Source organism: Thalassophryne amazonica, chromosome 7, assembly GCF_902500255.1.
Source record: "Thalassophryne amazonica chromosome 7, fThaAma1.1, whole genome shotgun sequence".
NCBI classification, from domain to species: domain Eukaryota; kingdom Metazoa; phylum Chordata; class Actinopteri; order Batrachoidiformes; family Batrachoididae; genus Thalassophryne; species Thalassophryne amazonica.
The window spans coordinates 8677359-8701448 of NC_047109.1; the positions used below are offsets into that span (position 1 = coordinate 8677359).

The 24090-nt window shown below is 42.0% G+C and overlaps 1 protein-coding gene and 1 long non-coding RNA gene across 3 annotated transcripts in view; one reads left to right on the top strand and one right to left on the bottom strand.

Moving 5' to 3' along the window:
* oxr1a (oxidation resistance 1a) overlaps positions 1 to 24090 on the top strand; it is a 668289-nt gene that overhangs the window by 181098 nt on the left and 463101 nt on the right. The window lies entirely within an intron of this gene.
* LOC117513606 lies at positions 1328 to 23911 on the bottom strand. The gene is made up of 3 exons (XR_004561648.1): positions 23900 to 23911; positions 23525 to 23533; positions 1328 to 1445 (listed from the first exon to the last, which is right to left on the bottom strand). It is a non-coding gene; the product is annotated as an uncharacterized LOC117513606 (long non-coding RNA).

Sequence of the window (24090 nt, forward strand, 5' to 3'; positions counted from 1 at the left end):
AAATCTAAACTGTGAACACAATTTTACTTTCAAAACAAGTTTTATCTCCATATGCAATCATACTTCGCAATAGCTCACACGTCAACACTACCAACTTGGCTTATGGAACAAAAACGCTCCCTAACTGTGTGTCTAGAGTCCAGCAACGGAAAATTGCACGAGGTCACATAATACAGTACTGCCTTCAACACAAAACAGCCTGTTGTACACTTCCAAGTACTGCTCAGTACAACATGACCTAGACTTGTGATAACTATGGGAACATAGTGCAAATTTCAGTGGTGCATAAATGTCGTAGTTTTTGTTCAAGATTAGTTTCTGTAAATGTTTCAGTGTGAGAACCAATCTTCACCTGCAGTTTAAAAAATTAATTTGCTATGTACAGAGGCTGCAGGAACAGACGAGAAACATTTTGCAACTGATTGTTCAGCGTCCCTGTTGATCAGGTTCATAATTGCAGTGGTTGACGGTTGTGCTAACGAGCCCTGATTAATGATGTGTTCTGTGACCCTATAAATTAACACAAAAGCAGTGAAACCAATAACATTTAAAAGGCCTGTTTTACTTTAAAGTAATAATCTTTCTATAATGTCGTGCACATCCTGCAGTTGCAGATGACCTTGACATTTGTCTTTGGAATGATGCCACCCAGAGAACAGTGAACTGTTTGCTTTTACAGCACCCTGACATGATATAAAAATATACGAGGCCAGTCATAAATAAAAATGAACCCTTTATGAGCAAAGGGTGTTTTGTGCAGTTTTCTCCTAAAACATATTATCCTTGAACATGTTCCAGCCAAGACACAGGGCTGTTGCGTCATGTGGTGGATGCAATGGCGTGCCGGAGCTGTGCATGCTCCCATACCTGGCCAGAACCATGGATCCACCCTGTTTGAAACATTTCCACCGTATATTAAATGCAAAGTGGGAGGCACGGTGGCTTAGTGGTTAGCACTGTCGCCTGATAGAAACAAGGTCGCCGGCTCGTTTCCCACGTTTCCCACCTGGTCCTTTCTGTGGGTAGTTTGTATGATCTCCACACACGAGTTCACTCCAGGTGCTCCGGCTTCCTCCCACTTCCAAAGACATGCAGGTTGGGTGAGTTGGTGAGTAAATTGACCATAGGTGTGCGTTTGTGTGAACACCTCCATCTCCATGTGGCCCTGTGACAGAGTGGCATCCTGTCTAGGGTGTGCCCCGCCTCACACCCTATGTATTGTGGGTGGGTTCTGATCCCACATGCAGAGAACCAGCAGGATCTGTTCAAACGGTGTTCTTTAATCAAAGTCAGATTCAGTCCAAGGTCCTCAGGTGCTCACTGTTCAAAGCACAAAGTCCAAAAATCAAACAGCAGGGTCAAAGATCACAACAGAGAATACAGGTCTAAACCAGGACATCTGACTTGGAAGACGTAAACATCCAGAAACACTAGGGCAAAAACAACTAACAAACAGGAATCAGAATAGCAGATTTTAAATAGACTGGGAGATGATTACAGTTAACCGCAGGCATGCTAATGGGTGAATGAGTTCAGGTGTGAGCACAAACAGGAAGAAAGCAAACCAAGCAAGAACAGAGAATACAGTGTCAATGTAAAAAAGGAAGTAGGGTAAATCTGACAAGCTATGAGACTAAATCCAAAGTAGGACATTTAGAAATAAACCTAAGCCTCAGTAGCACTTAGTAAACAAGATTGAAACAGATACACATTTAAAGAATAAACTAGAACTAAATGGGTGGGCCCAGAAATAATTTGTAGAACTCAAATGTAACCAAAATGGATATTACTGTAGGATAAATACAACACTGTGAATGCACCACTAGATACAAAAAACCACCGGGGACAGACAGCAGGGACATGAACCACAACACTGACTACTGGGATAGATTTCAGCCCCCTGTGACCCTTGATTGGAGTAAGTGGGTATAGATAATTAATTAATTAATTAAATGTAAAGTGATAAATATTCATGAATATGATCCAGAATGCAGCAATGGTTCTGCTTTCCAAAAGTCATCCAGTCCAATCCACTTTATTTATATAGCACATTTAACAACAAAGACGTTCCAAAGTGCTGCACATAGAATCAAGATAAATAAGACCCCAATAGTTGTGAAATAAATTAAATATAAGTAAAATAACAATGCATGCAAAGATTAAAAAAAAGCTAATAAAATCAACAGAAATAAATAAATACAGCAATAAATACAACAAAGATAAAACCAATAAAATCAACCTGTCATATGTTACCTCACTTCTCATCGAGCGCCATAGGCACACAAAGGACTCTGTGTTGGGGATCCCAGCAGCTGGAGAAGACCAAGAGGTCAACCACACTTCATCTGTGGGAGTTAGATGGTTACATTTGGGGCATGAGGTTGGACCGGCTGTCTGCTGGAGTGCTTGCCACCCATGAGTCAAGGCTGTTCCCTGGTGAGGTGGATGTGGTAATGTATCAACATATCATGCTACGCTAAAGTTATTGCTGTTTGGAATCCTGTTGATAAAATAGAAAACACAGGTTATTCAATAACCATCACTGGGGTGTGGATGGCATTCTTCCTGGTGCTGCGTCTGTCTCTTAAACAGATCACTGAGACGTTTCTGTGCTAATTGCAGATCACTTTATTGTAATCACATGATTTAAGTGTTGATATCCTGTAGAGATTAGAGAATTTTTGTGTTTTTCCACTAAATTGATCTGAAGAGTCAACGTACTGGTGGGCGTTTTCCTGCAGAGCTCCCTGGGGCGTAAATGGTTAAAGTGAAATCCACCACGAACCAACTTTGAATAAAAACCTGAATAATTGATGTACGCCTCTGCTGTTTTGAAAATCTGTAATTGGCCAACAGAAGGGTAGAATTGCTATGTCAACGACACCCTGAAAATAAAGTGGCATGCTGAGTTTGTTTCTGAAGTGATTTCTTTCATTAATGAGATAACACATCTGCCCCTTTCAACATATGGGTGTTTTTTTCCCCCTCTCATTCAGCCATTTGTGATGAATCATAGATGCAGAGCACCGCTGCAGCACAGCACAAGAAAACTAAATTCTCAACACTTCTGTAAAATCATTTCAGTTAAAAGAATTGTGATTTTGGTGCCAGACGGCAGCATTTAGTTTCACATTCACAGTGAAGTTTTTATCAGTAATAGTTGGCCTCAGTGCTCATTGAAAGCAGTTTAACACATTTTTACGCTGGCTAAAACCTGACCCCACGGGGATATTTAATGAAGCCTGTGCAGAACTTACTCTTTACTCCTGAAGTTCTTTTGTATCACGCTGAAGTCCCGGGAGACTGCTTGTGACTGCAGGTCCTGGTCTTTGCATGGCAGCATGGGCATGGTTATCATTTGTCTGTGGGTCAGGCTGGGTTCAGTGCCATGCAGAGGCTGTGGAAATGTGAGTAGTAGTTATGACCCACGCCTGTCGAGCTGTCAAGAGAGGACACTATCTAACCCACTGAAGTTAACATTAGCTCTTTAGCAAAGATGAAAGATGTTGTTGAAGTACCACAAAGGATAAATTGAAATACCAGCAGAGCCTGTGGTCAAAAATAGTTTTCTTAAGTAAGAAAACAAGAAATGTGCATTTGACATGAACATCTGTGAATGGGCATCTGGATTAAGAATTAAATTAAAAGATAAAAGGATGCAAGCAAGGTCAGGCTGATGTCATAAAGGAAAAACAGAAATGCAGATGCATGCTCACTGTGATCACTATCAATGCCAGCGTTTGAGTCACAAAATAAAATGGTATCCCAGCATCCTCCATTTATGTTAAAGATAAAGCAACAGCAACAAAGACTGCTCATCCAGCCTTGTTATCCTTGGCATCGCTGACATTTCAGTCTGACATATAGTCACTGTACTCATCCCCCGTTGTATAATATCCTCTCCGAGCCTGAAAGCCCAAGGACACAGGGCTACAATTATCATGAAAGGTTATTTATCGTAGCAGAAAATGGTGCATCCACTGTGTTGCATTCATAATTTCCAAAAATGAACTCAAGGGAAGAATAAATTTTCTTGCAGACGGTCGCTGACCAGACGTAGCGTCATTCCTTCATCCTATTTCAGAGTTTTATGGCGATAAAAAAAAATTAGCATAGCTGCTGGTTAAGTGATTGAGCATCAATTTGCTTTTGCACTCTGGGTAAATATCTGTGCTGTTTATGTCTGAATCATTGCATTCAAATGGGCAAAGAACAGAGAGCTGAAGCCAGAACAGCAAAGTGTCAGACTCACAGTGTGCACGGCTTTTAGTCCTGAATGCTCACCCCATAGTGGTTCCATTTACGTCCTCATGTGTCATGACTCATAGCTGTTTGATGATTGCACCCACTAAAGCTGAAGCTTTTCTTGTGTGCTGGCAGTTTGAAACCTTAGCCTGCACTTTGTCATTTTTCCTCGCGGTTGTCTAATGATTACAGAAAGGAGACAGTTTGTTTCAGAGTTGGTGGAAATAATTGTAAGGAGTTATTTCGTGTTTTTGTGTTTCAAACTGTGGATCTGTGAATTATTCTGTCCATGAAGACTGATGTCTGGTGTACCTGTGAGAAGTCGCCCACAGAGATGTGTGAGTGTGTGCAATGAAAGTGTGAAGATGGGAAAATGACGCCTCGAGTTCTTCCTTCCTCGAGTGAGAGGGAATCCAGTCACTGAATCAGCTTAGTGCCGCTTTAATAAGTAATTATTTAGACATTGTTTTAACCTTTTAAAGCTGCATTTATCACCATTTATAATTGCTTTGTTTCACTTGGTGACAAAATCTGGGTGTCAGTAGAAGGGCTACTGTCTCTAGAACAAAATGAACTCAAGCATACCATTTGCTGACATTGCAATCTGGAAAACTAAAGCTGGCTTCCAGGTTTAGACATAGCTACCACACTTCCTGAATATGTCAGTTGTGTGGAAAGTTTCATTTTAAAGGCCTTCACTGTAATTTGTCTGTTGACAAGAAGAAGGTTTGATTAATGGGCTGGTGGACTGATCTGCTTTTGTTGAGCCATGGCAACAAGTGTGTTTTTGTGTATGTAAACCATAAATTATGCATCCCTATGTGAGGAAAAAGCGTTGGGCTTGAGACCAGAGGATCCTCAGTTCAAACACCAGCCTTGGTGGTGTTTGAACTGAGGGGCCCTTGGGTAAGGTCCTTAATCCCCTAGTTGCTCCCGGTGTGTAGTAGTGAGTGCCTTGTGTGGCAGCACAATTACATTGGGGTGTGTGTGTGTGAGAATGGGTGAATGTGAGGCACAATCGTAAAGTGCTTTGAGCATTTGATGCAGATGGAAAAGCGCTGTATGAATGCAGTCCATTTAGTCTTCCTGCAGTGTGTGCAGAACTGTATCATCTGTGCTTATATCCGTGCATATTATTGTTTTGGTGCCAAATAGTATGTCAGTACTACATTTTCCAGTTTGTTCAGTAATTCAGTCTTTTTGCAGTTACAGCGGGTACAACTATTGAACACGTCGTCTTTTTTTCTTAGTAAATATAACTCAACAAAAATATAAACGCAACACTTTTGTTTTTGCTCCCATTTTGTATGAGATGAACTCAAAGAGCTAAAACTTTTTCCACATACACAATATCACCATTTCCCTCAAATATTGTTCACAAACCAGTCTAAATCTGTGATAGTGAGCACTTCTCCTTTGCTGAGATAATCCATCCCACCTCACAGGTGTGCCATACCAAGATGCTGATTAGACACCATGATTAGTGCACAGGTGTGCCTTAGACTGTCCACAATAAAAGGCCACTCTGAAAGGTGCAATTTTGTTTAATTGGGGGGGGATATCAGTCAGTATCTGGTGTGACCACCATTTGCCTCATGCAGTGCAACACATCTCCTTCGCATCATCCGTGAAGAGAACACCTCTCCAACGTGCCAAACGCCAGCGAATGTGAGTATTTTCCCACTCAAGTGGGTTATGATGACGAACTGGAGTCAGGTCGAGACCCCAGTGAGGACGACGGGCTTATGGTAGAGAAATGAACATTCAATACACGAGCAACAGCTCTGGTTGACATTCCTGCTGTCAGCATGCCAATTGCACGCTCCCTCAGATCTTGCGACATCTGTGGCATTGTGCTGTGTGATAAAACTGCACATTTCAGAGTGGCCTTTTATTGTGGGCAGTCTAAGGCACACCTGTGCACTAATCATGGTGTCTAATCAGCATCTTGGTATGGCACACCTGTGAGGTGGGATGGATTATCTCAGCAAAGGAGAAGTGCTCACTATCACAGATTTAGACTGGTTTGTGAACAATATTTGAGGGAAATGGTGATATTGTGTATGTGGAAAAAGTTTTAGATCTTTGAGTTCATCTCATACAAAATGGGAGCAAAACCAAAAGTGTTGCGTTTATATTTTTGTTGAGTATATTTCTGAGGTGCCATTGACATGAAATTTTCATCAGATGTTCTTAATAACCCAAGTAATCCACAGACACAAAGAAACCAAAACAAATAAGTAGAAATTAAGTTATTTGCAATTAAATAAAATGCCACCTGGAAAAAAGGGTTGAGCACGCTTACTGAAATTTATTTAATACAAAACCCTTTGTTGGCAATAACTGCTTCAAGATGCCTTTGTCATGAATGGACTTGTGGGGTTTTGTTTGGGGTTTGTGTTGTGAGACTTTTTGCTGTCTTTTTGTTCATGATTGGGTTTAGTGTGTGGGATTTCTCTTGTCTTGTGTCTGGGAGTTTGGTGTTGGGCGTTTCCCTCTAGTCCTCCCTCCTGGTGGCCACGGCCTGTTCCAGATCCTTCCACCACACCTGTCCTGCACTTCCTCTTTAGAAGTTGCACCTCTCTCCACACTTCCTTGTGAGATCATCGTGCCTTGTGCCGTTGCTTGTGTGTTTTTGTTTGTTTTTTCCCAGTGAGTTTTGTCCTGTATCTGCCTTGCTGTTTTTTGACCTGCTAGCCTGTGTTTTGGACTCTGTTTTTGCCTCATGCTTCAGATATTGTTGCTTTTTACTGCCAGCCTTGTTGTGTACCAAACCCTGCTTAAACAGTCATTAAACCCTGTCAAACTTACAGATCCTACATCTGAATCCTGCAGTTGCATCCAACCACCTCACACCACAGTCTGACAGTACAATCTCACCAGAGATGTATGCAGCGGATTCAGACCCGTTCATTTGGTGCTGTATGCCCAAGGTCAGCAGTTAGTGCAACAGGAAGACAAGCTGACTACTTTGTGCGCCGGCCTCAGTGAGCTGGTCAAACGTCAAGAATCTCTTGTGTTTATTAAATTGGGTTCTGATGCTAATCTTGTACATTTCTTGTCAGGAATCTGCACCTTAAGTTGCACTGCCTCCCACACCCCCTTGAGGTTAAAGCGGTGGATAGCAGCCTTCTGGGGAAAATTTCCCACTGGACTCAGTCTGTACGATTGATGTTTTCCAAGGAACATTCCGAAACCATCAGCTTTCATGTATAGCAGTGGTCTCCAAACTATTCCAGAAAGGGCCGAGAGGGTGCAGGTTTACTTACTACTGACTTCAGCAGGTGATTTCACTGATGAACTCATCCCACCTGTTCAAAGGAATGTTAATCAGTGAAATCACCTGCTGAAGTCAGTACCTGCAAAGTAAACCTGCACCCTCTCGGCTCTTTCTGGAATAGTTTGGAGATCACTGATGTATAGGGTTGGGTATCGAGAACTGGTTCTTTTCGGGTATCGTTAAGAAATGATTTGATCCACAGATATCAATCATCTTTTTGCTTAACGATTCCCTTATCGGCCTTTCAGAGTGGCTGTTGTTTTTGAGGGTGTTTGTTGGGAAAATGATCATTTCTGTACCTTGATTACAGAACCTGCTGTAATCAACCACTTCTGCAGCGCGACTCTACTTTGAAGCATGAACCAATGAAGCAATGCTTCGATCCGCTGGCTTGTTGGTTCTTTGATTCGCTGCTCTTCAGAAGCGGCAAATCCACTTCTTGACCCCTCTCAAAGCCATTAAAATATGTCAATCGTGAATCACTTTTGTGTGGATTAAAGTCACTAACTGGGACTCCCCTCCACAGCATGTCTTTTTCCTGGTTCTCTCCCTCAGCCCCAACCAGTCCCAGCAGAAGACTGCCCCTCCCTGAGTCTGGTTCTGCTGGAGGTTTCTTCCTGTTAAAAGGGAGTTTTTCCTTCCCAGTGTCGCCAAGTGCTTGCTCACAGGGGGTCGTTTTGACCGTTGGGGTTTTTACGTAATTATTGTATGGCCTTGCCTTACAATATAAAGCGCCTTGGGGCAACTGTTTGTTGTGATTTGGCGCTATATAAATAAAATTGATTGAAATTGATTGATTGACTCTTGTCTTGTTGCAGTCAAGAAACGAGAATCGTCCTCTGTTCCGCTGACACAGCTCCAAACGCTGTGTGGTTCTCTGCCAACACAGAGTCCGGTCGGAATTAATAACTTCAAAACAAATTGCTGCTTTGAATAAACTGACACCTCTTTCCAAATGCTGTAATACTACAATTGACTAAAATGTTTTTTTTCCTCCCAAAATGAGATGTCCTGCATTCTTTATGAAATACATCCTGACGTGCAGCACAGCTAGCTGCAAGAGCTCAGCTCAGATGTATGGAAAGACATTCATGCCAATAATGTCTGAAAGGAAATCCTTTTGACAAAAACTACAGATTTTGTTTATTTCTATTTATGTCCAGAGATGAAGGCTCTACCATGTAGAGTTTATTAGGTCCAGAGTTTAAGGATCCAGTAACCAATTTCATATTATTTACTTTAAGTCTCAATAAAATGTTGTTGACATAACAAACCTGTAAAGCCTACTTTTAGTACACAGAAAATTCACAAGACATATCGATAAGTGAATTGAGAAGGAATAGGATCGATAAGCGGAATCGATAATGGTATAATGGAAGGGGACAAATGGTTTTGTGAATTTTTATAGGACATTCATTAGGAATTTCAGCACCGTAGTGGCTCCATTGCATAACCTCACTTGCGCCCACCAGTCATTTGACTCGTCACATGAGTGCGAGGAAGCTTTTCAGGAGCTAAAGAGAGATTTATGTCAACCCCTGTGCGTCTCTTCCCGGATCCTGGTCGGTAGTTTGTGGTTGAAGTGTACACCTCTGATATCGGCATGGTTGCCATCTTGTTTCATATGTGTTCATCTGATAGCAAATTACATCCCGTGCCTATTTATCACAGAAGTTATCCTCCACTGAGCGTAATTATGACATTGGTGACCGTGAACTGCTGGCCATCAAGAGTGATGCCACTGGCTAGAGGAGGCACAAATGCCTTTTGTAGTTTGGAAGAACCATAGAAACTTGTAATTATTTGTGCACAGCCAAAAGACTTAATGCCAGACAGACCCAGTGGTTAATCTTCTTCAGCCGATTTGATTTTGTATTATTCTATTGCCCCGGTTCCAACAATGGCAAACCTGATTCCCTGTCTTGTCAATTTCCAATTTCCTGACGATTACCATGACAGTTCCCAAAGTATTCTGCCTACATTGTGTTTCATCTCAGCCCTTATATGGAACATTGAAAATTAGGTTAGAGCAGCCTATTGAGGGGTACACGTTGAAGGCAAGTAAACTCTTGGCCCTGTCTCCCTTAACCCTCTGGGGCTGTATACGACAGCTGAGACCAAGCTTTACTAAATTATAAATAACTTTTTAATGATATGAGATAGAAACTTACTTTTTTGCTGAAACGTTAACTCTGCAGACTTTCGATCCACCGTTGGCCATCTTTGTACTCCTCATAGAAGCTGTGTAATGATGTGTGCAATGTGAGTGTCCAATCGGAATTGGTTCACCGTCACATGGTTTTCCAAAATCCAATTGTTGGGCGGATTTACCTCACGTGATATACCAAAGATAGTTTTCAGGAGTGATATCTTACTAGTTGGCCCGTTTGAATAGCCCCCTAACTCCTCCAATGCGCCCTGCGCCATTACGCACAGCGAAAGTGAAAGCAGAAGGAGAACCTCGCATGACAATCTCACGTGCTCAAACAAAGAGTGTGTAACTATCAGGATTGCTGCACTAGTTTGCATTTGAATGTTACTGGATTACTCTGTGTCTCTCTCTCTGGCGTAAATCACTGTTTACCATATCAATGAGGTGAAGGAGAGGGGCCGCTCCTCAGACTGGATCATAAACGCATAGACCATTTTGTATATATTGTTCAAAATGTGCATTTGTGTTTATTGTTTGAACTTTTTTGTTGTACAGTCTTTCACACAAGACCTCAAATTACCTTTATAAAGTGTCAAAACAGTTGTTTATTATAGTTGGCTGTGTGTTTTGAATAAATGTATGTGGAAAATTATTTTTCGCTTTAGTTTTTCCTTTATTTTTGACTGTAAACCTTTATTACACTTATAAAACACAGCAAAAGCATATATATTATGAAAGAACAGGCTGTCCTGAAAAAAGAGACATAAAACTTGATTGTGGGATGCAGGGAGAGCTGTTAACAGCCATAATAAAACATTTATGCCAGGCGAGTGAACTGTCCAAAACATGCCCTCGGACCCCAGAGGGAAGGAGACGTTATCCAATGGGCTCATGACAGTATGTTTGCTTGCCATCTGGGAATTCAAAAAAACCAGGTTGCTGGTCCTCCAGCAGTTCTGGTGGCCTCACATGAGTCAGGATATAACGGCTTGTGTCAGTGCTTGCCAAGTTTGCACTACCCACGACAGTTCTAATTAGAGCCCACAGAGGAAATTGATACCAATACCTGTGACCATGGTCTCACACTTTTCATATACTTTGTAACTAGCCTACCGGTTTTGCAGGCATTCACTGTAATCCTGTCAGTGGCTGACAGATTTCAAAATGTGTCATTTCATTCCATTGCCGAAACGTCCCTCTGCCAAAAAAAACGGCTGAGGCTCTGTTGGCTAACATGTTTAAATTATACCGTTTCCCACAGGACATCATCTCAGACCGGGGGCTGCAATTCATCTCCTGTTTTTGTCAGAATTCTGCAAACTACTACGTGCAACTGCCAGTCTAACTTCAGGATATCATCAACAAGCCAACAGTCAAGCCGAACATGTAAATCAGGAGTTGGAGAAGGGCATTCGCATTCTGGCCTCACAAAACCTATCCTTGTGGCCAGTGCAGCCAAGTTGGCTTGAACTGGCACACAATGACTTACCATCTTCTTCATCTGGGTTTTCGCCTTTCCACATTGTTCATAGCTATCAACCTTCTCTTTTTGCACCGACAGACTCAGACTCCACAGTCCCATCTGCCCTGGCACTGGTTTGGCGATGTGAAAGGATCTGGGAGTGGTCCCGTCATGCTCTCCTTAAATCTTCCGCAAACGTTCAACTGCCCTGGCATACGCACCTGGACAAAGAATTTGGCTCTTGACCCGTGCTGCCAGGTTAGTCGGTCCTTTTCCAATTACCAAAGTGATCAACCCGGTCGTGGTCCATCTCCTGCTGCCCAGAGACCTGCGGGTGCATCCATACCTTCATGTCAGCTGAGTCAAGCCTGTGAAGACCAGACAGCTTTGCCCTCCGGCCAAGCCCCCTCTATCTGCCTAATTCATCGATGGCAGCCCTGTCTTCACTGTTCAGAAGCACCTGTTTTCTCTTTGTCGTGGCCAGGGAGTGCAATACCTGGTGGACTGAGAGGGATATGGTCAGGAGGAACAATCCTTGTGCTTTCCTGGTTCATTTTGGACACAACTCTTGTTCAAGACTTTCATGCCTTGCACTGCAGGGCTCCTGGGTTGTTGGGTGTCAGCCTTGGGGGGGAGTGGTGATGATTGAACTCATGGGGTTTTGTTCGGGGTTTGGGCTGTGGGACTTTTTGCTGTCTTTTGTGTTCATGATTGGGTTTACTATGAGGGATTTCTCTTGTTTTCTGTCTGGGTTTTTGGTCTTTCCAAAAACCCAGATCACAGATCCTTCCACCTCACCCATGCTGTCCTTTCCTTGCCAGATCGTTGCGCCTTCTGCCTTTGAGTGTGTTTTCAGTGAATTTTGTCCTGTACCTGCCTTGCTGTGTTTTTTGGCCTACTAGCGCAGTGGTGTCCAAAGTGTTCCAGAAAGGGCCAAGAGGGTACAGGTTTTCTTTGCAGCCACAGTCTCCAGCAGGTGATTTCACTGATTAACTCATCCCACCTGCTCAACGTGATGTTAATCGGTGAAATCACCTGCTGAAGTATGTTTTGGACCTTGTTTTTGCCTTATGCTTTGTATAGTGTTTCTTTTTGCTGCCAGCCTTGTTGTGTACCAACCCTGCCTGAGCATTCATTAAACCCTGTCGAACTCACAGCTCGAACATTTGAGTCTTGCAGTTCTGCCTCCAGCCTTTTGCATGGAGAAAGTAGTTGCATACATTGCTCTGGTGGGATTTTGGCCCATTCTTCCATACAAACAGTCTTCAAAATCTTGAAGATTTGGTGTGTAACAATTGTACCTGCTAATTCCAGGTCTTTCTGAAGCTCTCCACAACTGGTACTTGCCTATTGGACAACTAAATGGACAGTATTTATATAGCGCTTTTCCATCTGCATCAGACACTCGAAGCACTTTGCAAATAATACCTCACATTCACCCCGATGTGAGGGTGCTGCCATACAAGGTACTCACTACACACTAGGAGCAACTAAGGGATTAAGGACCTTGCCCAAGGGCCCTTAGTGATTTTCTGGTCAGGCTGGGATTTGAAGTGTAGATCTTCTGGTCTCAAGCCTATTGCTTAACCACTAAACCATCACCTCCCCTAACAACTCTTCTGATAATTCTTTTCACTCCTCTGACAGAAATCTTACGAGGAGCTCCTAGTCATAGCTGGTTTATGGTGAAATGATGTTCTTTCCATTTTCAGATATTTCCCCATCAGTCCTCACTGGAACATTCAGAAGTTTAGAAATCCTTCTGTAACCAGTGCCATTATTATGTATTGCAACAATAAGGCTGCAAATATCCTGAGAGAACTCTTTGCTTTTACTAATCATGAGATGTTTCTTGTGTGACACCTTAGTAATATGACACTTTTGTATAGGCCATCAGTTGAAACAGAATCAGCTGATATTGATTTGCACTGACAAGGGGCTGGACTGCTTTCTAATTACTTTCAGCTGGTGTCTGTCTTTTTGCACCTTCCTTTCTTCAAGTGTTAAATACTTTTTTCCTGCGTCATTTCACATTCTTACACATAATTTATGAACATCTATGGTTTGATTTCTTCTGGTTTGATGTGTGGATGGGTTGTTACTGACATCTTGTGAAAGGTTCATGTCAGTAGCACCTTTAGAAATATATTTACTGAGAAAAATGGTTGTGTTCAGTACTTTTTAATTTAACCTGTATTTAACCAGGCTAGTCCCATTGAGATCAAGATTTCTTTTACAAGGGAGAACTGGGCATTTATAAAGTTTCCACTTCCCCTAACCTGCATGTCTTTAGATGAGGGAGGAAGCCGGAGCACCCGGAGGGAACCCATGCAGACATGGGGAGAACATGCAACCTCCACACAGAACGGCCACAAATAGGAAGTGATCCCATGGCCTTCTTGCTGTGAGACAACAATGCTAACTGCTAAACCACCATGCTGCCCCTAGTTAATTGTACCCACTGTAGTTTTGCAGTTATATTTGCATGTTCACAGTGATCCAAGTCTTTAGGACCCTGATTCTCTTTTTCTTTAATGTATTGTTGTGATATTTGGGCACTAACCAGTTACCTAAGATAATGGCTAGATGTATTTGGCACTGGGTGACGTGGAGACTAATATTAGGAGTATCACTTGCATTGTAAGACTATCAGATGCAACATTTTGGTGGTGTTTTGGTGGTGTTTTTCTACACAATTTCCTCAGATTGGTCCATTACTTTTGACAAGTGGGGATGTATCCCTTATCTGCCTGAATGGTTTCAATCCAGGACCCAGTTCATTTCTGTAGTGTCTTGGATGTGCCACCAGTGCATGCTTCCAGACCAGAGACTCTTGGTTGCATATGCTAGCAGAGTCGAAATATTTCTATGGATACTGTGGTTGGTTGCTTGGTTGATTTTAATTTGGCAAAAAAAAAAAAACATACATGTGAAATACACATACATATTTACTGAGGAGAACTCAAAGTGTAAAACCTGCTTATTTTCCTTGTTGTCCTCTTGATAGCAAAAGCATTGCTTTCACACATAAGCATGAATTAAGACTAAATAAATCTAGGTTCTACACAGGTTACATTTCTGTTTCTTTGCTATTGGCCATCTTTAATAAAGGTCAAAACAATTCATTTTTCCCCATTTAGCCCATGGAAGGACACAGCATCGTCTCCAGTGTGTGCTGTAAATGATGAACAGAGCACTGTTGTTACAGAGCGTCTTCATTACTGGCTGTCAAATTGCTTCAGTGCACAGAAATATTGGATTTTTTGTTTCTTGCTGTTTACAGAATTTGTCTCTATCCTGTTTTTATGAGTGTAGCTTGACAGCTGCCCTCATCCAATACATCACTGACACTTAAGGCACCTTGACACTTGCACCGATTTGATTGCCGCACTGTGGCTGTCTTGAAAATAAGACATTAACATAAGACATACCTGAGTGTCAAATAGAAGCATTTTCTGATTTTTTTTTTTTAAATAAATAAATAAATGTCTTTACATAGTGTCCCCCAAATGTATTGAAAAAGAGGGGTTGTCCTATAATCAAGGTGTCTTATATTTGGACCAATATGGTATTACCCTTGTTTTTGACAACAGAGGGAATCATTCATCATGTTTTACATTAAAACACCACCAGTTTGGCTGCTGATGTTTCAGTTTTTATTAAGTTTATTTGCTTTTTTTAATCACTTGCTCTTGGCTTGATACCATTGGCTACATCTGGCTAACATGTATAAAAAAGGCTTGTTTAGGGATTCTGCATATATATACGAGGGCTGTCAATAAAGTTACGGTCCTTTTTATTTTTTTCAAAAACTATATGGATTTCATTCATATGTTTTTACGTCAGACATGCTTGAACCCTCGTGCGCATGCGTGAGTTTTTCCACGCCTGTCGGTGACGTCATTCGCCTGTGAGCACTCCTTGTGGGAGGAGTCGTCCAGCCCCTCGTCGGAATTCCTTTGTCTGAGAAGTTGCTGAGAGACTGGCGCGTTGTTTGATCAAACTTTTTTCTAAACCTGTGAGACACATCGAAGTGGACACGGTTCAAAAAATTAAGCTGGTTTTCAGTGAAAATTTTAACGGCTGATGAGAGATTTTGAGGTGATTCTGTCGCTTTAAGGACTTTTCACGGTGCGAGACGTCGCGCAGCGCTCTCAGGCGGCGTCATCAGCCTGTTCAAGCTGAAAACCTCCACATTTCAGGCTCTATTGATCCAGGACGTCGTGAGAGAACAGAGAAGTTTCAGAAGAAGTCGGTTTCAGCATTTTATCCGGATATTCCACTGTTAAAGGAGATTTTTTTTTAATGAAAGACGTGCGGACGGGTCCGCGCGTCGGGACGCAGCCGCCGCGACGCTCCGCCACAGGAAAAACACCTCTGTTGAAAGCCTTAAGGACAAGTTGGAACATGTCCTGCCTGTTAAACAATTTCTCATATACTCAACTCCACTGAAAGCCATCAAAAGCCGCCTGGATTTTACAAATGGTTATCAACACGGAGGTGTTTTTCCTGTGCCGCCGCACCGCGTCGGCTGCGTCCCGACGCGCGGATCCGTCCGCACGTCTTTCATTAAAAAAATCTCCTTTAACAGTGGAATATCCGGATAAAATGCTGAAACCGACTTCTTCTGAAACTTCTCTGTTCTCTCACGACGTCCTGGATCAATAGAGCCTGAAATGTGGAGGTTTTCAGCTTGAACAGGCTGATGACGCCGCCTGAGAGCGCTGCATGACGTCTCGCACCGTGGGAAGTCTTTAAAGCGACAGAATCACCTCAAAATCTCTCATCAGCTGTTAAAATTTTCACTGAAAATCAGCTTAATTTTTCGAACCGTGTCCACTTCGATGTGTCTCACAGGTTTAGAAAAAATTTTGATCAAACAAAGCGCCAGTCTCTCAGCAACTTCTCAGACAAAGGAATTCCGACGAGGGGCTGGACGACTCCTCCCACAAGGAGTGCTCACAGGCGAATGACGTCACCGACAGGCATGGAAAAACTCACGCATGCGCACGAGGGTTCAAGCATGTCTGACGTAAAAACATATGAATGAAATCCATATAGTTTTTGAAAAAAATAAAAAGGACCGTTACTTTATTGACAGCCCTCGTATATCACTCCTAAAATGAAGCTAGTCTACTTCTCAGCCAGCGACCAGTGACCTAAGGTGATGACTGCATGTGTTCGGTGCGAGGTCTCTTTGGTGGATCCTTAGGTATCGCTGGTTTGACTTGGTGTCAAATGAACAGTTGTGTTGGGAGACTTGGATGAGGATTGCATTTGCATTTTGAGGGGACATGAGCTACTGCATTTTAGCCATGTGTCACTGGGTATGTTTCAGTGACAAAGACACACCCATATTTGACCTGGTTGCCTGGGTGGTTGCCATCTCAGACCCAAGGCTGGTCCATGGTGTGGTGGGGACAGCAGCAGCACATGCTACAAGACCTGACCTGAGACTATTGATTGATCAAATGGCTGCGCCTGTTGCAGATCAAGAGTGATGTTGTGGCCCCCTTGAAAATAAAATGGCAGCTTGTTTTTGCACTCCTATGCGAGGAAGCATTAAGCTGCTTTACTATTGTGATGTAAGTCCTTTCTAAAAATGAACCTGACAAGACTGTGATCAGATAATGAATTTTGATGCAGTTGTAAACTATTTATGTAACGCTCCCCCTCCCTTCTGAAGACTATGGCCTTTCTGATTAAAAGCCCATTCTCCACTGCTCCCTTGTCAGCCAAATGCTTTGATGCATCACAGGAAGACACAGCGATGGAGAGGAAGCTCTTTGCTGCTTTCCTGATTTCCACAGAGGATTTATTTCAGTATTTCTATCAATGAATGAATCATATTTTTCATGCTGCCGCAGAAAACGGCATACTGTATATTTCATGTGATACTTGCTACTTCTCCTGACTGCAGCTGATGATCTTCGTAATAAATGAGACTTTACATGTACTGTGACTGTTGTGGTCTGTTCCCTGTCTGTTGCATGTTAGTTGTCATTGTGTTCAGTCCCGTGTCCACTCCATATCTACTGTATTAGTTGTGTTGTTTTCTTGTTTTTCACTCTTTTGTGTTCTTGAGTTCTACTTTAGTTTTCTGCCTTTTCTTCCTTGGTTTGGTACTTATTTTGTGGTTCTCCTTTTAGTTTGATGATTATTATGGTGTGTTTAGGTTCTACTCTAGTGCTCCTTGTGGTTTATAGTCTCTCTGTCTTTGATAGTTCCCGTGTGTGTGTGTGTGTTTGTGGGTGTGTCCCTGTCACCAGTTCTCCCTCACGCCTGTTTCATAACCCCGGTCACACCACCTGTCACTCGTCTCAGTCATTATTTAGTACTGCACTGTTCCCCTTTGAGTTTTCCAGATTATTTGTTGATTCCTGCCTTCTGATTTCTACTTTTGGCTCCTGTTGTTTGGCTCCTGTGCTCTGTGTCTGCTCATCCTAAATAAGACTCTATTTCCCTTTCTGCTGGACATTATCGGACTCCTGCCTGTTTGTTGGACTGGACTTTCATGTCCGGTAAAATAAGTCACTTTCATTTGTACAACCTGCATGGTCACCATCTGCAGTTTGGGTTCTTATTTGAAACAATCCGTAACAGAGTCAGTAGTAATGCCAAACAAAGAGCAGGATTCTGTGCTCCTCTGATGTCACCATGCCGCTATGTTTGTTAGGATAAAATCTCTTGTCATAAAATTTGACCAGCAAAAATAATGTGGGCCAATTTTTAATTCAAAGTTGCAGATTTGTTTTTGTTTTATGTCAGTAGCAGTAGGCAGGACTTCACACTTTGTCCAATTAATGGCAATAAACCAGTCATGTCCACCATTAATATATTTACATTTCAGCAACTATGTGCATTGATGAACTATTAAGAATGTCATTTAACCTAAGATTTGAGTCAGCTTCTATGTTAAACAACTGAACAGTTACTCTGGAATAATTGTATGACAGATGAGATTCAGGGAGGTGGATTCAAGCGCAAGAGGTGCAGTGGATTAAAATGCAGAAAGGATTTTACTGGTGTTCATGGGAGTACAGTACATCCAGTATTTGTGCTTCACCATTTTTGCACATTTTATTATGTTACAGCCTTATTCAAAAATGGATAAAAAAAAATTTTCCCTTAAAATTCTACACACAATATCCTATAATGACAATGTGACAAGTTTTTTTTGGAGATTTTTGCAAATGTATTAAAAGTAAAAAAAAAACCTAAGAAATCACCTGTACATAAGTGTTCACAGCCTTCGTCATGAAGGTCAAGACTGAGCTCAGGTGCATCCTGTCTCCACTAATTATCCTTGAGATGTTTCTACAGTTTAATTGGACTCCACCTGGGGTAAATTCAATTGATTGGACATGATTTGGAAAGACACACACCTGTCTGCATATAAGGTCTCACAGTTGACAGTGCATGACAGAGCACAAACCAAGCATGAAGTCAAAGGAATTGTCTGTAGACCTCCAAGACAGGATTGTCTCAAGGCACAAATCTGGGGAAGGATACAGAAACATTTCTGCTGCTATGAAAGTCCCAATGAGCACAGTGGCCTCCATCAGCTGTAAATAAAAGAAGTTCAGATCCACCAGGCCTCGTCCTAGAGCTGGCCGCCCATTTAAATTGAGCGATCGGGGGTGAAGGACCTTAGTCAGGGAGGTGAGCAAGAACCCGATGGTCACTCTGTCAGAGCTCCAGCATTCCTCTGTGGAGAGAGGAGAACCTTCCAGAAGGACAACCATCTCTGCAGCAATTCACCAATCAGGCCTGTATGGTAGAGTGGACAGACGGAAGCCACTCCTTAGTAAAAAGCACATGGCAGCCCGCCTGGAGTTTGCCAAAAGGCACCTGAACGACTCTAAGACCAGGAGAAACAAAATTCTCTGGTCTGATGAGACAAAGATTGAACTCTTTGGTGTGAATGCCAAGTGTCATGTTTGGAGGAAACCAGGCACCATCCCTACAGTGAAGCTGTAGGGATGGTGTAGGGAGGAACTGGGAGACTAGTCAGGATTGAGGGAAAGATGAATGCAGCAATGTACAGAGACATCCTGGATGAAAACCTGCTCCAGAGTGCTCTTGACCTTAGACTGGGGCGACGGTTCATCTTTCAGCAGGACAATGACCCTAAACACACAGCCAAGATATCAAAGGAGTGGCTTCAGGACAACTCTGTGAATGTCCTTGAGTGGCCCAGCCAGAGCCCAGACCTGAATCAGATTTGCTGCACTCAGTCTGTGCAATAAACAGAGGTCTGATATTTCCTCGTACAGACAGAGTAAGCGAGTTAATGATTTTTTTCTTTGTTCGCTTTTGTTTGTTTTGTTTTATTTTGCATCGTGAAAATTGTAAGCAAAGTTGCAAATCTGGTCCTGGACTAATTTTTAGAGTAACAGTCTGATATGGGAAAATATCAGACTGGAAATCAGCCCATCACAGCGTGCATACCGTAGTAGCCATATAATAAAAGTTTTTAAATTATAGAGAAGGATTTTCTGAATAAGAACAACTAAAAGTTTGACTACAGTTTGCCAGAAGGCCTGTGAGTGATTTAAGACTAGATTTATCTGGTTTGTTGTATAAAAATCCTTCTCTGCTCAACTCCACTGTGATCTGTGAGTATAGGATTTCTTCCTTTGGCAGATTTCACCTGCTGGATGGCAAATATTTTGTGAATGTTGATGCCTTTTTTACCCTGCATAATGGCAAACCAGTGATGCAGGATATTGTAGTGTGTGTGTGTGTGTGTGTGTGTGTGTGTGTGTGTGTGTGTGTGTGTGTGTGTGTGTGTGTGTGTGTGTGTGTGTGTGTGTGTGTGTGTGTGTGTGTGTGTGTGTGTCTTTGAACAAAATAACTTTAAAAAAATGGCTGGTCAGACTTTCACCAGATTTGGTGAGAATATGTCAGATGACAGACATCTTGAGATGAATAATGTTGAGAGAGTTTCGGACAAATGTCAAGGTCAACAAAACATGGTGTGCTGGACATTTTATGCTGTATCTTCACAAACAATAGAGCTGGAGAGATGGTCTAAAATCTATATTGGGCAGCAAACTATTTGTGATTAATTGGTATAAGTGGTGCCATGATGAAGCCGTAAAAGGAATTCACGTTTGCTCAATAACTACAGGGCAGACAGATTTTGCATCAGCCCTCTGATGCCTTTCATTGTAGATATGTTTATGTTTGTGCAAAGAAGTCAAGGTCATACTTTCAATTGCAAGAGGAATCGTTTGCATTTCACAATGTGCATGTCTGCAAAGTGGTTTATTTTTCCTGTTTTGTCCCTCTCTCACCCTGCAGGTTTATGTGTCATTGACCAGATATATCTCAATGAATGATGCAAAAGTCAGACACATGCACAGAGCACCTGCAGGCAGCTTCATCATGCTAATGAGGCCTTTTTGTCTTACAACACTGCAGTATGTGTCCATCCATGGTTGTTGCTGTTGTTACACATTTGTTTTTCATGGAAAACAAACATCAAACAGGATTGATGTCTGCAGAGTCTGTCAGGAAGATATTACGGTGCATTTTTTTTACCTTCTGCTGAAAAATACTCAGCACCATCCAACTCAGAATGTGCTGTACAGTATTACATTTGTTCATGATGCACTGCAACATCATATCATAAACAACTTTACAAACAACCGAACTGTAGCACAAGACTGTTGGTATTGGTGGAATTATTTGTAAAAGCTTCTGAATGACTAATTGTCATAATTTATCGTTATTTTATAAACCTTTTGTCTATTTAAAAGCCTACCTTCAGAACTAGTGCCTTGTTGTGCATAAAAACAGGAAAATTTGCCTGACTGAGGTGTAAGGCTTTTGGAGCACAATTTTGGATCTCCAAGAGAAAGGTTCCTCCATATTCAAAAGATTCATGGTCCCATGAGCAACTGTAAAATCATACCATTGTTGAAGGCAGCTTAATCAACACCCAGAAATTAAGTTTTGGTGGAAATGTTCTCCAGAACCTCAGGATCACAACTGAGGAACTGGTGTAGTTGGTATCATCAGACATAAATTGTGACACCTTCTCTCTTTAAGAGAATCCTCCCTCACATGAGCTGAAAAGATGTAGACCAGGAAAGAAGCCATGACGTTAAACATTTACAGCTGACCACCAGAGCTTAGATTGAGCCTATTTTTTAATATCAACTTTGGCTGAATGACCTCCTCCTTGGTTGTCAGCCTTTTATGGCCCAGTCACACCGCACTTAATGAAGGGCAATGAAGCCCAAACAAACAAGAGATCTGGACTTTCGTTGACTTTCGTTGGCATCGTTTAAGCTTCGCCCAGCTTCGTTCCTGCAGCTGGCACTTCGTCAGGATTTTTAAACTGTTGAAAAATTTGAACGAAGGGCAATGAAAACCTCAATTTGTCAGTATTTTGTTTTGCTGTCGTTCTTGACGTTTTTTATCGTTTGCTTAGTTTTTGTAACATTAGCTTTTAGTTTGACTTTGTTCGCCCAGCTGAATGTTTTCACACAGTACAGAAGCCGGTCTGTGAGCGCTGCTGATGCTGCGTTCATGTACCGTCAGAAATTACAGGGCAAACTCAGCCTGTTTCCTTGAATTTTTTTTTAATCTGGGTGGGGGGTCAGGTTCACTGGGCTCAGGCACCTTATATAGGCCAGAATTAATCTTTTGTCTGGATACAATTAATTTGTCACAAGCAACTGCTGAATTTGAAACAACAAAAAAGTTGTGTAATTTCCGACGGTACTGGAACGCAGCGCCAGCACCAGCAGCAGCTCCTGTGTGCACTTATTATTTTTATTAAATATAACAATATGAGTGTAGGAATGACAATCCAGGCCTTCTGTACATGTGGCAACAGGTAGATAATTCAAATGATTATATAAGAGCTGTTCTGGAAGGCAGAATTCACGTTGTGGATCAGCTGCAGCTGGTGGAAATAACCACACGAGGAGTCAATGCACATCATTCACACGGACTGATCAGTTTACTGTTCTGATATATTCAATCATCTTTACACATATTTATTCCCTCTTTTGGCAGTTTCCTGTTACAAAATCAATATATATGGCTTAGTAACGTAATACAGTGATACAGCAGTGACCACGACACACCAGAGTTTTTTTTTTTTTTTTTTTTTTTTTGGAGCAAGATGTAGCTAGCACACAGCGTGTTGTCACAGTGAGGATTCTGATCTTTTGTTCTGAATGAGGAAACGGAGAAGGTGGTCCCACCGACGAGCACACAGATCTCCACAGCTTCTGTTTGCAGTTTCTCTCAGCGCCAAGTCCTGGAACTCAGAAATGCAGACACGCACTGCTCCAGCTGTGGCTCCAGGTGCGTTTCATTTAAAGCTTCGGTTTTGTTTAGTTCCTCTTTCGTCTCTTTTGCGCTCTTGCTTCGCAGGCTATTCGTTGATAAAGCTCTTTCACTCACCTTTTCTCAATGAATTGTGACTTTTTTACTTTTTTTTCCCTTTGTTCAGGAATCGTCATGTGCCGTGTGACTGGGCCATAAGGTTATAGTGATGGAGCTCTGTCTTAAAGGTGGATGTTGTCAAATTTCTATCACATGCCTACCACTCCGTTTAGAGCAAAATTTAAAGTGTGACTGTTGCTTTTACATTAAGCAAGTACACAAATGGTTTCATGCTTGCAGACATGTCAACTCTCGTTCTTTAAGAATAGCTGAGACTTTGTGTGTAAATTTGTCCAAATATGGAGCACAGTCTTCTGTGTGTCCTTCTAGAGGTGTTAATTTTTCCATCACATCAACATTTGGACATCGAGCCGACAAAAGTGTTTCTTGATCATTTCAACATGTTTTCAAGATGAACTGTCACGTCGATGTTTCCTGACCCGTGTGTCTGGTCCCTTGAGATCAGTGTTTCCTAATCCTCATCCTTGAGACCTGAATTACTTCATGTTTTCTATCTGCCTCTGATCTACTAAGACCAGATCAGCACAGTTAGGTATGTTCTGGTGGTATCAGATCTGGGTCCATGATCTAAGGTCCTGGATGGCAGCCACTCAGGCAGGCAACCAGACCATTTCCATTTCTCGAAAGTAACCATCTATTTGCCACAGCCTGGTTCGTGGTGGGTGTGTCCTTGGCCTTCTCCAGCTGCTGGAGTTCTCAGAGCTGATGCATCAGTGTGTAGAATTTTGAAAAGAGAAACGTGCCATATGTCCAAAATGTCATAGCTGATGCTACCAGGCAATCTATATTATAATAGCCAAGTAGCATCTCTATGCGTGTGTGTGTGTGTGTGTGTGTACCCTGAGTGAGAAGTGTAGAGTGATTGCTGTCTTTCGCCACCATCTCTGTTTGTGAGTGTGTAAAAATAAATAAATAAATAAATAAAAGCACCAGCTTGCAGCAGATTGCAGAAAAAAACAAAACAAAACTGTGTGCGTGCGTATAACTTGGATCACGGATGAAAAGGGAAAGCAGACATTTGCTGTTTGGGTATGCTTATGTGTTTTGGGTTAAAGATGAACACCACCAAAATGGAGCATTGATGGGACTAATATTTTTGGAGAAACTACAGATATTAGCTAACAGCACTGAACGATGGACATTGATAATTACATTCTGGACTGACGCAATTCCAGCAGGGGGTGTTAAATCATCTATATTAAGTGTGCGTGTGTGCATGATTTTATTTAGTAAGTTCAGTGTAAGTAAAGTAAGTCCTTCCCTTGATTTTTTCACTCGGGTCGCCACAGCAGACCTCAATTTCAATTTCTATTTATTTTCATTTATATAGCACCAAATAACAACAGAGTTGCCTCAGAGCTCTTCACACAGGTAAAGTCTAACCTTACCAACCCCCAGAGCAACAGTGGTAAGGGAAAAACTCCCTCTGAGGAAGAAACCTCAAGCAGACCAGACTCAAAGGGGTGACCCTCTGCTTGGGCCATGCTACAAAACATAAATTACAGAACAATTCACAACATTCAC